The sequence below is a fragment of the Pinus tabuliformis genome, chromosome 6 (genome assembly GCF_031772625.1).
Source record: "Pinus tabuliformis cultivar Carrire ecotype Pingquan chromosome 6, CPIR1, whole genome shotgun sequence".
Lineage (NCBI taxonomy): Eukaryota > Viridiplantae > Streptophyta > Pinopsida > Pinales > Pinaceae > Pinus > Pinus tabuliformis.
This window is the reverse complement of record NC_142292.1, coordinates 319,951,985-319,967,225: the sequence shown is the minus strand read 5'-3', so window position 1 is coordinate 319,967,225 and position 15,241 is coordinate 319,951,985.

Genomic DNA, 15,241 nt, shown 5'->3' with positions numbered 1-15,241 from the left:
CATTTTTCCAAGTTAACACAGCTTGTGTTGTCGCAAGGTTTGAAGGACCTGTCGAATATGGTGGAGATTCTCATCCCAACTCTGGCTGAAGATCAAGATGTCATCTAAATACACCACCACAAATGCAATGGTGAAGGGTCGCAAGATGTCGTCCATTAATCTCATGAAGGTTGTAGGGGCGTTCGTCAATCCGAATGGCATGACCAACCATTCGAAAAGGCCCTCCTTGGATTTGAAGGAAGTATTCCACACATCAAATGGTGCGATAGGCACCTGGCAATAACATAACTTCAAGTCAACCCTGTTGAAATATTTTCCCCCCTTGAGTTGGTCAAGAAGGTCATCAATCTACGAGATTGGGTACCTATTCTGGATAGTGATCTTGTTCAACGCCCAGTAGTCAATATAGAGCCTCCAGGTCCCATCCTTCTTCCATACCAATACAATCGAGCTCCCACAAGGTGATTAGCTTGGCCTGATGTGCCCTTTCTGCAATAGTTCTTGAATTTTCCTCCTGATCTCATCATTCTCCAAAACAGAGTGTCGATAGATTGGCACATTAGGCAGCAGCACGCCCGGTGTCAGATCGATGGAGTGCTTGACCTGATAGTGTATAGGTACCCTTGTAGGTGAGGCGAAAATATCCTTGTACTCCTCCGCAACCTTGTCGATCTGCTGCTGCTGTGCAGAGGAGCCCTGCTTGGAATTAATGGCCACAACCTTCTTCTTGCCCTGAGGGAAAATCATAAGAAAAAAAAATCATAGTCTGCGAAATGATCTTACTGCATTTCTTTGTAGTGGTCAAAGAGATGGCAGTAGGAAGGGCTACCTCCGGTATCCTATACAACTTGTTGGCGAAGGTAATAATCACAGAGCGAGGTCTAGACTCATATACAGCATGTCGCTTCCACAAGTATGGTTGACCTAACAATACATCACAAACTTCAAGAGGAGAAACATCACATAGTACCTCATCTATGAAGGGATTGATGTTGTAAGGAAGGTGGCATTGTTGGTTGATGCAAAGATCTTATCCTTGGTGAAGCCACCCGATGGTGTACGGTTATGGATGTGTTGTATTCTTTAGGCCCAGCTGCTTCATGACTTCTGTTGAAACGAGGTTATTTTGGCTCCTTCTATCGACAATGAACTTCAACGGAGAACCCTTCACCCACAGATGTGAGTAGAAGAGGTGTTCCCCCTCCTCTTAATCTTCAGCACAATCTTATGGATCTTGGTGGTGGCCATGGTGGCACTGGGCTCCATATCAATGATCTGCTTCCCTTTGTCAGTTCCCTTGTCAGGTTCTAATTTAGAGTCAGAACATGCATCTAATTCAGAAGCATTCAGCTCAGCCACCATTGACTACATGGCCTGACACTCACTTTTATTGTGAGTGGATCTCTTATGGAACTCACACCATTTTCCCATGTCCTTCCTTGTCTTCGTCATGTTTTTCTTTGCTTGCAGCTTTGGCAGGCTGTCCTGCGTAGCCCCGCCTTGGCTTGGTCCTTTTTTCTGTGGTTTGGGGGCGCCTTTTCCTTACTTTTGATTCACAAATCTAAAGTATCACTTCTATTGTTTAAACTTATGCTCAATCTTGACAGCGTAATGGTACATTGCGCTGAGCGAGGAAATGCCCAGGAACTCCATCTCATCCTCGATGTATTGGTGTAGACAACCGTGGTACTTGTGCACCAAATGACGCTCAGTATCCTTGATACCTAGCTTCATGTGAAGGGTATGGAAAATATTTTTGAACTCTGACACATCTTGGTCCCTTCCCTGTCATAACGTGGTCCATTTTATGTATTTATCTTCATGTTGGCTTGAAGGGGCCTAACCCAGGTTCAGCGTTAATTAGCCAAACAAATCCCTACACTATTGGCCCTTTTGGCATCAGCGAATGGAGAACGGACCAATGTCTCACCAAAAGTAGTATGGGGGGATGCTAGAACCAAGTTTCTGCACCCTGAGATGGTTGTGATGTCGTTTGATTCCCTTTATCCCTACCTTCACGCAGGTCACTTCACTCTAGGGCTTGCAAGACGAGCCCTTTATTCTGTCCTTCAATACCTCCACGTAAGGTTATGATCGACCTTCGCGAAGCCCTAGCTTGCTACTCAAGTACTTTCGTGTTGTTATGGCAGCGTGTCATGCAGATTCCCCAATGACCCTAGGGGACTTGCTTATCTTATCAAATAATTATAGCTAACACTGCGTAAACAAATAATCGTAATTGTGTTGAATTATTCAATGTAATTGCATTCATTCGTGCATCACATAAGCATAATAAAGGAAATTGATACATAACATATCAAGATGCAATAACAGAACAAAGGCACAGGAATTTCCAAATATTTCTCTTTATTGATATCTTCCAAGAGTTTACAAACTTTGTTCACCCTACGCACACAGTTGTAGGGGTCTGCGCACTCAACTATGGACTTCTACCCTAGGCCTCTGTGCACTCAGCGGCAGACTTCTACCCTAGGCCTCTGTGCACTCAGTTGCAGAGCCTCTACCTACACTACGACCCAAGACTTAGACTTCTTACTTCAGAGCTATGACTCTCTTACATTATTCATCATTGTATGACTCCGAAACTACTTAGAGCTTAGCTCTTTTTATACAATCCCATGGTTTGCGGACCATGGGTTGAACTCTTATAGCTGACTTTACTTTAAAAAACTAAGGGTGGACTACCTTTTATGACACATAATACCTTCGCGCTCTGTGACCACAAAATGCAAAGACTTTACCATTTTATTACAAAATTTAACTCAAACATGGGCTTTTATCCCCAAAACTTCCCTTGGGGGATCTCGCTCCCAACAGGCCCCCAACACAAACATCATGACTCTCCCTCGAGTCACTGGTAGGCATGGAGATCTTTGCACAAAGCCCATCCAACTCAACCCGTATGACTACTACATTAGTCATGCACTGGGCTATCGCCTGCTTCGCATCTTCCAATGTCTTCTCAGTTATTGCTCCTGCGTTGTCAGCCTGAATTTTTTTTTTGTCGCTTGCAAAGTTGCAAGCTTGCCTTCAATATTTCCTGTGACTATGTAAGCTTCCTCCAGCTAGGGCTTTAGTCGGGCCTTCATCACTCCTTCCCTGTGCAGTGCTGCATCCACCTGTTCCTTCAACTGCTTGGCTAGCCTCTGTGTCAGTGCAACAGTTCGCACTATGCCTTTAACTTCATCGTAGCACTGTTGTAGCTTGTGTGCTTCTGTCTCCAGCCTCTGCATATTTGGGTCCTCCTACAAGCTTTTCAGGACCTCAAATGACTACTCGAACAACTGTGTGCAGTCTGCTACTCCACTTTCCATCACTGCTACTGTCTCTATGACAATGTTTACTCGTTGTTCCTTTACCTCCAGTGGTGTTGAAGGTCGGTCCCTCAATTATAGCTTTGTAATCTTTAGGTTCAACTCCAAATGAACATGTGCCATCTCAGTCAGAGTGTCACGCACCCCTGTGGCCAACTTGCAAATGTGGACCTCGACTGGCTCTTCCTCCGGAATGGCCAACTCTAGGACCATTCTGCATGCCTCCTCAATGACCTGCATAGTCTTCTTGCTCTGATTGGTCACCTCGGTCTCAACGATGATGGCATCATTTCTCTGTAGTACCATCTGTTCGTTGTTGATCTATCTTTTGTTGATCACTTGGAGGGCACAGTGCTCTCGGGCCCTCAGTTCTGCTATTACTCCATCCTACAAGAGGTGGAGTGCTTAGCATGGAAGTGCTGCCAGGTTCAACCCAAATCCCTTCAAGGCACTGACAGTGGCCTTGTCAACCTCATTTTCTGTGGTCAATGCTCCATCCGGTAGCACTATCTCACTGGAAGCCTTTGTGCATAGCATATCAATAGCCTCTAAAGTGTCAATAGCCAAGCTGGTAGACACCATACCAACCTGCGATGCGCGGGTCTACAACTCTTGCAACCCGGTCTGGATGGCCCCTATGATGATCTGCTACTGTTTTTCAAATTACTGCAGGGCCTCTGCGGTGACATCTCTGACTATGTCACTGATATCATGTAAGTCGCCCTCCGCCAATGTGATAGGGTCCAGCGACGTCTTTGTCACCTTGGATTTCTTTCTAGACCCTCCTTTCTCCAGCTTTCTTGGGCACTTAATGCGGGCGGACGTCTCTTCAGGGTCTGCTTCGTGATGTTCTGTGTCTTCCTCTTCGGTCTCAGGTGAAGGCGACCTTGCACCTTTGTCAGAGCCCCGCTATATGCCACCTATCTATTTTCCCGCTTACTTTCCTACCTGTTATGCCTGGGCCTTCTCATTGGCCTCCTTTTTCCTCTTCTTGACCAACTATGCCATCTTCAGCTTGGCCTCTGTCAGGCAGAAAGAGTCGATTGTGCGGACACAACCAACCTCCCTAGGAGCCTAAGACTCTCTAGTGACAAACAAGACAAACAAGAGCAATCCTTCTCTAAACATGCATTTACTATATAAGAAATCAAGTGTTTAGATCCTACCTGTAATCCAACGCTGTTGTAGCAGTCCAGCTCCGCTGATCCGGATGAGCTCCTCCTTCACTTTGAAACCTGCATACACTAACAATCAAACGATTAAATAACACTTGATAATGTCATAGAATAAAACATATTTAACACATAGACCAAGGAGTACATGAAACAACTCATAAATAACAAGTTATTGAGAAGAATGGACTCATTTGCATTAATAGGTAACAAAAGGAACAAATACAACCTGAGCCTTGGTGTTGTGCAAGTCCCTCCCAGGGTCCATCAAGAGTTCTCCTTTACTTTGACAAAGCTCACCCACTTCCAAATAGAACAAGCAAAGATGGCAATCTCTCCTCACAAGCTTCTAAATGGGAGTCCTAATTCCAGCAGCATCTACCCTTAGAAATGTATAGCTTCCAACCTCCCCTCCTTCTGGCCCAATGCCTGTATTTATAGTGCTCAAGAGGAAGTTAATCAGGTCCACCATCAATGGGATAATCCCCTCTTTGGATGGGATAGCTCCCTTATTGATGGGATAAGTTCCTCTTTGGTAGGGGTACATGAACCATCTGGAGGCGCTCAATACACGTCGAACAACCTTCTAGAATGCTCTAGAAATGACCACAAGTAACTTTTTAAAGATGAAACTTGCGCATTTTGACCTTTACAGGGGGACGCACCTGCCCCTTTACATACAGAGCGTCCAAGGACGCAGCTTTTGTGAACATTGGGTGCGTACCCGCAAGTAAGGTTGAGAGAACCTGCGTACCCAGAGATAAATACATTTATAAAGACTTTCTCTCTTTTTGGATTTTGACATGGAGAGCAGAGGCATAAGACTTGCCTAAGAGGATAGCATGACTATTGATAGAGCCATACTAACTGTAAATAGTCATGGTGACATTTTTTAGTGTAACAGATTGCCCCCTAAAGTGCGAAGCCTGTAATAGATTAGGGTTTTGTATTATCTAGGAAGGGTGAAGCGCTTTATCATTTCAAGGATTATCTCATGGAGAGCCTGGTCAGAACCTGCAATTTTCAACACAAAATACATGTATAAGATTATATCATCGCTGAGGTAGGCATTCCCATACTCAGATCAAAACTTTAACTAACAGACTAACTACTCTGATACAGTAATGATCTTGTAGTACATCATAATCATAGACTTTTGTAGACACAGTATGGACGCAGCCATCTGTTTATGATTAGTCTACTTAGATAATGAATACAAAACTCCTCGCAGCCTAGATAGTGGAAACTAGATCCAGGGTCTTCATTTCTACTTCTCGAATTGGTACGATTCTAGCCATGCGAATAAATGAGTTGATGTCGAACATGGTAGAAACCACTTGATTACCAGTCGATGATGTAAACTGTTAACAAGTGTGAGAGAGACCACCAGTAATGTCAATGGTTCTCAAAGTACCCAGTACAATCCATGAGATGTGAATGAATGAGTTGATGTCGAACATTTCATGGAATCCTTCGATCGAAAGTCAATGATGTAAACTGACGTCAAAGGCGAGAAACCTGCCATTGATGCATGCAGACTTCAAGGTACTAACGATTTCTAAGTCATCTCTCTAGATAATGTGCTGATGTCGATAGAAAGCGACCCGTTGCAGGCAAGCCCACAACACGAAATCATTTGTTCAAGTTGAAGAAATGTTGCTGTAAGGACTGACTCAGGGATGGTCAAATGGATGACAAGTATTTTGCAGATGAAAGTTTTGCTTGCAGACCTCTTGAACACATAATGACACGACAGATGGCTTGGTGATGAATAACTCAAAGTTAATCCTCGGAACCCTGCTAAAGACTTTCAAAGTGGTTTGATTAACTGTGAGGTAAAGGATTTCCCAACCCAGGTGAATGAAAAGTGTCGTGTCCAAGAGTGGTAATAAAGTTTCTTCTGAGACAAAAGATAACAAATAGGCTCATTCTTCTCTCTTTTCCCCCACCATTTCTGGCAAGTACCTCTTTATTTTTAACAAGCTTGAGGAGGATAACATATGCTTGATTATAAGCTCATCCTTCGGATGAGTCCAACCTAGTTTTGATTCGAACCCTAGGAAGGAGTGGTTCGTTCCTGTTTGTAATTGAACAGGTCCTTTACTGTGAAATGTTTAACGAGTCCAGTATAGGAGAAACTCGGTGTTTTTCAATTTTAGAGAGTTTGAAAAACTTAAGAAGACTCCAGGTTGAACTTTTTCGTAAATTTGTGTCTCCCAAGCCGAAAAAGTATAAAATAATACCTGGGAGAACCGCTTGATCTTGTGACCAAGGAGTACTTTCATGATTAATGCCTTTGACCTGAAAAGTAAAAAGCGATCAGAGGCATGTCGTTTTATTTCCAGTATCGAATTTGAAACGACAAAAATCCGGCAATCTTTTCGTGTTTTTACGGTCAGAAAAGGGCTATAAGAGGACCGTCTTTTAATTCCGTTTTAACGAGTGTAAAAGAAACGCTCGGCAATCTTTTCATGTTTTAGGAGTCTGAAAAGGGCTTAAAAGAGAACTCCAAGGTTTCACTTTTTTGTAAGTTTTAACGAGTTCGAAAAAATGATAAAAATGTACTCATGGTTTTCACTTTTTCGTAAGTTTTAATGAGTTTGAAAAAATGATAAAAATGTACTCATATGGCCGATTTTCAATTTAATTTACGAGCAGGAAAAGACGGAAAGAACTCGGCATTTTCATTTGTTTTACGTGAATGAAAGATAGCAAAATAATCTCGAGATTTTCATGAGTTTAACGAGTCTTGAAAATAACTGAAACTGGCTCGAGATAGGTTTCATTTTTACAAAAGCTTGAAACTGAGAAAAACTATGCTTCAAAGTAGTTTCATTTTTACACAAGCTTGAAACAGAGAGAAACTGTGCTTGATGCCCCCTAAGCGTAACTGCTAGAGCGCATGCCCCCCTGCTTCATTTCATTCAACCAGTTGGATGAAATGAAGGCTCATGAACGAGATCGTTTGAAAGACTCGGCCTAAAACTATAAGGAAATGATGCAAAAAACTGAAACAACTAACCTAAATATCAAACTTAACATTTATGAGGTCTAGTCAAACTCTCGACTCAATCAGAGGAGGATTTGTTTCATTTTTTAACGAGCTTGACACAGGAAAATAACTATGCTCGGATTCGGTTTCATGTTTACGCAAGCTTGAAATGAAAAACTATGCTTGTTATAAGTTCACATGCCCCCAGCATAATGACGCACAAGGTACATGCCCCCCAAGCTTCATTGCATTCAATGAGGTGGATGGAATGAAGCTTTACTTTCAAGATCGTGGAAAGACTTGTGGGAGTTGTTTCATTTTTTAGTGAGCTTGACACAAGACAAGGAACTATGCTCATACCTTTGTTTCATTTTTTTTTAAAACGAGCTTGACACAAGATAAGGAACTATGCTCGTAACTACTCTCTACAATCTATCTAATAAAAACTCTACTCTAAAAAACCTTGATTCATTTTTTAACGAGCTTGACACAAGACAAGGAACTATGCTCTAAAAATCCTTGATTCATTTTTTAATGAGCTTGACACAAGACAAGGAACTATGCTCATGAAATCCTTGTTTCATTTTTTAATAAGCTTGACACAAGACAAGGAACTATGCTCATGACTAATCTCTACAATCTACCTACTTAACCTACCCTTGTTTCATTTTTTAACGAGCTTGACACAAGACAAGGAACTATGCTCCAGAAGTTCGCATGCCCCCAGCATAACGATGCAAAGCGAGGTACATGCCCCCCAGGCTTCATTGCATTCAACTAGATGGTAGTGCGCCACTCCGCTAGCCATTGATTGAGCACTACATCGATGGCATCATCCATGGCCAGATACAGTAAGTTGTACCACTTCTGCGCAGGGTCCTTCCGCACCCTGATGGAGACTCGATGGAAATCAAATTTGAACTCATCATAGCTCTACAGGTTAGCGTACACCATGGGTGACAATCGTGACTTGAGACTGATGGCCATCTTGATATTCATCTCCATCAATATTCAGAAGATCCTTGTAGTGTTGTTTTATCAACCTTAATTGAATCAGGTTGCAACATTAATTGTCAACCCAGGGTAGGTATTGTTGTTTCAATGGAGTTCGCACTATCTGTGCTGCTACACTTCAGCCAAGCATGAGAAATTGCAGAAAAAATGTAAAATGTGTCGCTGATCTAATTTACTAAATCAATCATGTATGTAGATATATAAAAACTAGCTATAGAATCAAATCACACTTTGCGACTATTGAAATAAAGGCGCACCACACCTAGAGCTAACATCTATTCCAGCTAGTTACTATTCCTCTATTGTTTAACTTTGTGTAACAGCATAAGATAAATAGAAACAACAAAAAATTCAATCCACAATATGTTCAGTAACAATGAGAAACTATAAATCAATCAGCTGAACTGAAATGTATACTACCTAATCGTTGTAATCCCTGCCAAAGAGGATGGCCCTTCCTCCTCAGCATGGCACAGGAAGACACAAAAAGTGATTAACGGATCAGTTGAGAAGAAATAACAACATCACTATGCCAATTGATATTAAAATAATTTCAGGAGTTATAGGAACAAAGTAACAATACTCTTCTATATGTCCTCTTAAAAAGCCGAGTCTTTTATAACTATTACATCCCAAGAATGAGGAAACATATCAGCCATGAGAATCTCTGATTCTCATGTTGATCCCAAAAATAAAGAAGTTGCAACCTACTGCTAAATAAATATACATTAGTTACAACTGCTCGAGTCGTGTTGCCTCAAAAATAAACAATCTACTATCGACAACTGTTATGTGGAATAGTACCCACATTTCCAGCTTCAGTGCAACAGTATTGAGAAAATGATGGTCTGGGCTGATGCAACATAAATGAAGACAAAATTGTTGGTGTAACCGCAGACCCACACGAGGTGTAACAACATCTGACGTGTAACAACAACCTGTAATAGCACTGATGTGTAGTAGCAACCTGTAACAACATCGATGTGTAGAAGCAATCTGTAGCAGCACCGATGTGTAGCAACAACCTATAACAGCAGCCACCTGTAATAGCACCTAGTATGTAGCAGCGATATGTAACAACATTCAGGGTGTAACAGTGAACTGTTCTACCCTTTCCTGCAGATAATTCTTGATGCCTGTCTACTTCCATGAGCCAACACCTAGAAAGATAAACTTCCTGACATTTTCCTTCAATGCTCATCCAATTAGCCTCAAAAATAAATAAATCCTCACATTTATTTGGTAAAATACAGTAAAGTAACTTGACAGTAAAATGGATGAAAAAGGTTAGAAAATGGGGAATTTGGTCATATAACAGTGCGGGTATGAAGGACATAAAGGTAAAAACAAGGGAAAGAAGGTGCGGAAAATGAGTAAAAAACCACACCCAACAATCTTACTATCCCGAACTCATTGCACGTCCTTGGTTGCACATAGCGAAGCGTACTTCACTACTTCAGGGAGGTCTAGCGTGACCGAAGGGAACTGGATGTCCTCTAGTAGCTCCCATGCTACCAACATAATCAACAACAAGAGCCACGTGTAGTGGAACGTCTTTCTGAGCTCTTTTGCTTCGCAGTAGTTCACGAGGAACTCTCCGTGAAGGTAGTCTAACTAGTGAAACTGGACTCCTTCCACGCACCGTTGTGAGAGTGCGATGATAGGCGTCGACACCTCATCAGCACGACACTTCTGCATCACCTTCCCTACAAGGATCTATGTTGCTACCTTCACAACGGGGTTGCAGATGATGGAGATAGAGTACCTGCACGGCTTGTTCACCAGTTTGAATTTTTCCTTCATTGACTTTGCGAGAGCCTGCTCACCACCCTTGCCACCAAATATCATCGTCGAATTCTCACTTGTATATGGTAGGCACATTATTCTGTGAATTAACCTATCTGTGATGGGTATCGGCCCCTCCAGCCACAGACACCCATCATGCACCAAGCACAGTCGCTGCTTGATGAACAAAATTGTCACCAGGATGTGGTTGTAGTGCAGCACCGAGAGTAGGTTAAGAAATCCTACCTTCTCTACCCCCTTGAGCCACCTACGCGGCTCCAATGTTGTCATTCCCGTATTTTATCTATGATGTGGTGCATCAGCTGCTCGGTCACCAGGTGTAGGAACTTCCCATGGTCCACCAAGTCCCAGTCTTCAAGCTTCAGTATCAGCACTCGTGCTAAGCGCAGACCATTGAAAACAATTTCGTCCAGCAGCAGAGGGGTTTGCATGGGAGTCTTACTCTCATCAATGTCCTTCGCGACCTTGGACTTAGGCTTGTGCGGAGGGACATACTTCGGAAACCACGTAATAGGATCCGCATCCTAGGCTTCAACCTCCTTTAATTCAGCTCCCACATCCTCATCGTCCATCGAGATGTCTTTGATATATTCCACCTTTGGTTCTAGGTTTATAGCTTGGCTTTCTCCTATGCAGTGGGCTTTGGTGGGTTTCTCCTTGGCGATGCACGTACTAGTATGGCAGGCTACTTGCCCTTCTTGTCCTTCCCATTTTCCTTGGTTGGGGTTGGCTTTGGTCTCGGTGTTCTAGGTGACTTAGGGACCTCTGCCAATACTTTGGCCACTTCTAGAGAAGCTACTTCTACTTCTATGTCCATTTCATGTGTTGACTCCTCTACTAGTTGCTCGGTATTTATAACTTCTTTGGGTGCCGACATAACCCTCTCTAAAAGTGCTAGCATCATCTATGGCAAGTTCACAAACTCGGGAGTCTCTTTGAAAGCCTTGAAGAATTCTTGATTCATGGATGCCTGGGAGCTCAACAACTGAATACTCAAAATGCGAAGTGTTTCTTGCTGGACAACTGCTTGTAATTTATAGGGAATTTTGAATTCAAATCCGACTGTTCCCCCCAAAATCGATTCATTAATACCGGATTGGCAGCAGATTTTCAAGGATTTGAGCCATAAATTTCATCTTAAACGTTGGTCGCCCACTCCATTTGGCCTCACTTCTGCCATATTTTCATGAACAGTGACTGTAACGGTCACTTTCCAACCAACCAGCGTGATTTCTCCCTGGGTAGTGCAGCTCCCTCCACATTGTCGCAGACCTAGTGACACTTCCCTACTTCCCACCATCCTCCAATCATAGAGCTCCCCAACCCAGGCAGTGTAGTTTATAGTCCCACTCCTCCTTTCAGTTGCCTAGAGCGCTAAGACTGTGCTACCTTCATTTAGTCACATGGTCGGACCGCCAGTATATGGCTTCAAGCGACTACCATTCACCTTTCCTGGGAAGGGTCCTCCATTTAATTTGACCAGCTGTATCGCTTCTCCATCATTAATCTCCTTAATGATAGAGGGCCATAACTAGTGCATTCTAAACTTTCATGGAAATTTATCAAACTTACTATCATATAACAAAACCAGGTCATTTACCTCAAATGTGCGCAGCTTAATATGTTGATCATGTCATGCCTTTTTGCGTTGCTTTTGGACCTGTTGGTGAAATCCAGCTAAAAATATTTCTTCCTCCAATTCATCCAACTGTACAAGCCTCACCTCTAGGGCTCCACAATCTGCATACCTATGAGCACTACTATGCGCAGACTAGGCACGATATATTCCATAGGCATTACCGCTTCAACCCCATAGATGAGCCTAAAGGGGGTTTGTCCAGTCAACTTCTTACATGTCGTTCGATAAGCCCACAGTACTGCAAATATACGTAGGTCCCAATGACTTTGCTGAGCATTACAAACCTTGGTCAACGTGTTCTTGAGCACTTTGTTGAATGCTTCCACCATCCCATTAGCCTGCAGGTGATAAGGTGTGCTCTTCTGGTGATATACTTGAAACTCCTCTGTTGGTGCGTTGATAGTCTCATTCAGGAAGTGTGTACCACAATCACTCATCAAGATCTTTGGACAACCAAATCGCATCAATACATGCTAAAATAGGAACTTCGCGGCAGTCACGCCAGTGCAATCTTTCACCGGCTGCGCCTCTACCCAACAAGTAAAATACTCCGTTGCGGTGATGATGTAGCTCGCTCTCTGATATGAAATCACTCATGAGTGACCTCAGTTAATGAATTAATGAATGAAGGTATTACAGATTCATGTGTTGCTGTGTGTCTATGTTATTTTAGGCAATGGATCAATCAGATTGCAAAATACACAGACACTGGAAAATGGAACAAAGTAAGAGAAACATAGTAAGCAAATGCAGGAATACAACAATTAATAAGTAGTTCACCCTATCCTTCAGGGCTACGTCTTCGGTCCAGCTTTCAGTGGTGGCCTTCTTTTATTATGTCTTTAAAGCAGAGGTTGACAATCAGGAGCTCAATTTGAGTCTCCTAAAAGAGATAGTGCTTCTTAGGGTGGTTCTTGGATTCCCCAAGCCACTAGAATGCACAGACTCTTTTCCTTTCCAAGTCTTGACCTCTCTGGTCTTTAATAGTAGGAGCCCAATTTGATGCTCAATTCTTGACAAATCCTCACAGGGATTGCCTGAACCTCTCAAGCCTTCTGTCTGCTCAATGTTGCCTTAGGTCAGCTCGGCTCTCTATTTTCTACTTCTTACTTCACTGTCTTTTCTTCGCTCTCGCTCTATCTATCTTCATCCTCTTCTCTCTCTGTGTTCTGTTCTCTGTCTGTTCATGGCTTAAAGCCAATCTGTCCTTGACTGTCTGATTCCCCTTCCGCCCCTTCGAATCACCTACTACTATTCGTTTGGAGTTCCCTGCCTCTGCGTCATTGCCATCATCCATAGGGAAGTGGCCACTTGTCCTCTCACGAACTGTGCCAGCTCTTCCTCGATGGTTTGGTAATTTCAGTTACACTGTGGAATGACTCATCCACCAGCCCAGCAGTCAAATCGAATGTTAAACTTCTCTATGTCGTGGCTCGATTCCCCTGTCAAATCCGGTTTCTCCATCGGGCGCAATCTGCGCCGTCAGCTCATTTCTCGCGGTTGACTTACTCGACCGTTAGCGCGTGATGAGAGGCATTTTTCTCTCTCATCTGCCAGACATTCATCGTGTGATGAATGGAATCGCTCATTTTCAGCCAAATCTGCTTATCGCCCATGGGTGCCTCTGATATACCGCCGGTTTTGGAGCGCGGGACCCGCCTTTCGCCTTAGTGCTTTCCCCACGGTTTCCCGGCTTCCCATGCGACTGAGCACTCAAAGGCTTTCCTTCTTAATCATGCAGCGCTGGGCAAAACCCCTCAAGAAGGAAAGGCCCCAAGCGCTCGGTCGCATGGGAAGCTGGGAAACCGTGGGGAAAGCACTAAGGCAAAAGGCGAGTCCCGCGCTCCAAACCAATGGTATATCGGAGGCACCCTTGGGTGGTAAGTGGATTTGGCTTAAAACGAGCGATTCCATTCGTGTCATAACGCGTGTCTAGTGGATGAGAGAGAAAACTGCCTCTCATCATGTGCTAATGGTCGAGCAAGTCAACCGCGCGAAATGACCAAATAACATAGGATCTGGGTTCTCCAGATCTGACAGTGGAGATTGCACCCAATGGAGAAACCGGATTTGATAGGGGAATCAAGCCGCGGCATAGAGAAGTTTAACGTATGATTTGACCGCTGAGTTGGCAGATGAGTCATTCCACAGTGTAACTAAAATTACCGAAACGTCGAGGAAGATTTGGCGCAGTTCGTGAGAGGACAAGTGGCCACTTCCCTGTGGATGATGGCGATGATGCAGAGGTAGGGAACTCCAAACGAACAGTAACAGGCGATCTGAAGCGGCAGAAGGGGAATCAGACAGTCAAGGATAGATTAGCTTTAAGCCATGAACAGACAGAGAACAGAACACGAAGAGAGAAGAGGACAAAGACAAAGAGAGTGAGAGCGAAGAAAAGACAGTGAAGTACGAAGCAGAAAACAGAGAGTCGAGCTGACCTAAGGCAGCATCGAGCAGACAAAAGGCTTTGAGAGGTTCAAGCAATCTTTGTGAGGATCTGTCGGGAATTGAGCACCACATTGGGCTCCTCCTATTAAAGACCAGAGAGGTCAAGACTTGGAAAGGAAAAGATTATGTGCACTCTAGTGGCTTGGGGAATCCAAGAACCACCCTACCAAGCACTATCTGTTTCATGAGTCTCAAACTGAGCTCCTCATTGTAAATCTCTGCTTTAAAGACACAATAAAAGAAGGCCACCACTGAAAGCTGGACTGGAGACATAACCCTGGAGGATACGGTGAACTCCTTATTATTTATTGTGTTCTTGCATTTGCTTACTGTGTTTCTCTTACTATTTTCCATTTTCCAGTGTCTGTGTATTTTGCAATTTGATCGATCCGTTGCCTAAAATAACATAGACACACACCAACACATGAGTCTGTAATACCTTCATTCATTAATTCATTAACTAAGGTCACTCACGAGTGATTTTCAGATTAAGTGGTATCAAAGCTCTAGGTTGTTAAGGTTAGACAAGCTTGTGTTGGTCTAGCTGTTGAATGCTAACTAGATCAAAGCTCAAATTAGGAGAAGGAGAGTTGGTCGAAAGTAATCCTGAAATTGGGAGAGTCTATCCTCAGAAGACAATGTCAGAGGAAGGTTCTATGGGGCCAGACCCTCAATTCATAGATAGTTTCCTAGCCATAAATTCCATGGTAGAAGAAATGTATAGGGACTTTAGAAAACACAAAGATGAAGATTCATCAGGCTCTAAACAAGACAAAGGAGAAGATGAGTCTCACTTCCATGACCACTCAAAAGGAAAAGGGAAAGAGGAAAG